This window comes from Acanthopagrus latus, chromosome 15 (genome assembly GCF_904848185.1).
Source record: "Acanthopagrus latus isolate v.2019 chromosome 15, fAcaLat1.1, whole genome shotgun sequence".
Classification (NCBI taxonomy): domain Eukaryota; kingdom Metazoa; phylum Chordata; class Actinopteri; order Spariformes; family Sparidae; genus Acanthopagrus; species Acanthopagrus latus.
In genome coordinates, this window is record NC_051053.1 from 13945710 (window position 1) to 13946751 (window position 1042).

The window sequence follows — 1042 nt, forward strand, 5'->3', positions numbered from 1 at the left end:
GCGAGCTTTACTTCCTTGTCTGACGTCACTTCCACACCAGCCCGGTGAAAGTTCAACTGTCAGCGGTGGTCGCACGCGCAAACTAATGTAACACATGCTCGCGCATTACAAGCGGCTTTAGAACGTCGATTAGAAATCTAAAGAAATGTGATATCGAAAAATGCGTAAAGAAAGAAAGAAAAATGAAAAAAAAAGAAAGAAAGTAAGAAAGAAAGAAAGAAAGAAAGAAAGAAGACGAAGTCTCCCTGTTGAGTTGCGGTTATATACTGTACAGGTAAGCAGTAATGAGAGGCTAACGATAGGCTATGAATAATTTTGGCTAACACAGTCTCCTCAGAGATATCCCTCATGTATGTGCATTTAATTGTGTGTGTGTGTGTGTGTGTGTGTGTGTATGCGCATGTGCGCGCGCGCGCGTGTGTGCACTTTATTTGAGAGAGGTAAATCATACAAACATGGGAAGTGCTTTTGTCTCATGAGTGGGACAAGGAGGTGCAGATAAGGGGTTCACTTGAATGAACACAGACATGCTTGTCACCCCACTTGACAAGTGCATCTTAACCAAACACACCTGCCTATGTTGGTTTTATCGTTCTGCCACAACCAGTGCAGTATGTACACAGCACCGGCCTGAGGCTGCGGCTGCGCCATCCATCAAACTGAGATTATTGCACTTATCTAGAGTACATCTCTGAATGAAATGCTAAGGCTTATAGTGAAATATTAGGCTGTACAAAAATGTGAGTTAGATAGCATTTAATACAGTTGAGGATTTCATGCTGGTGTTTGCATTAGGTGAATAATTACAGTACAATGTCACTTTGTAAATGTGTAAAGGATATTTAGCTCCCCTAAAATGAATTGGCTAAGCAAAACAATATTTTCACCAGACAAGTACAACTATTTTATCCCAAGGAATAATTAATATACATTTTGATAACAAAACATACATTCATGAATACAGCATACAGTGTGTATTCTGGTTTATATCTTATCATAAAATGCAACCACATTACCTCTTAACATACTTCCCCCCCCCCTT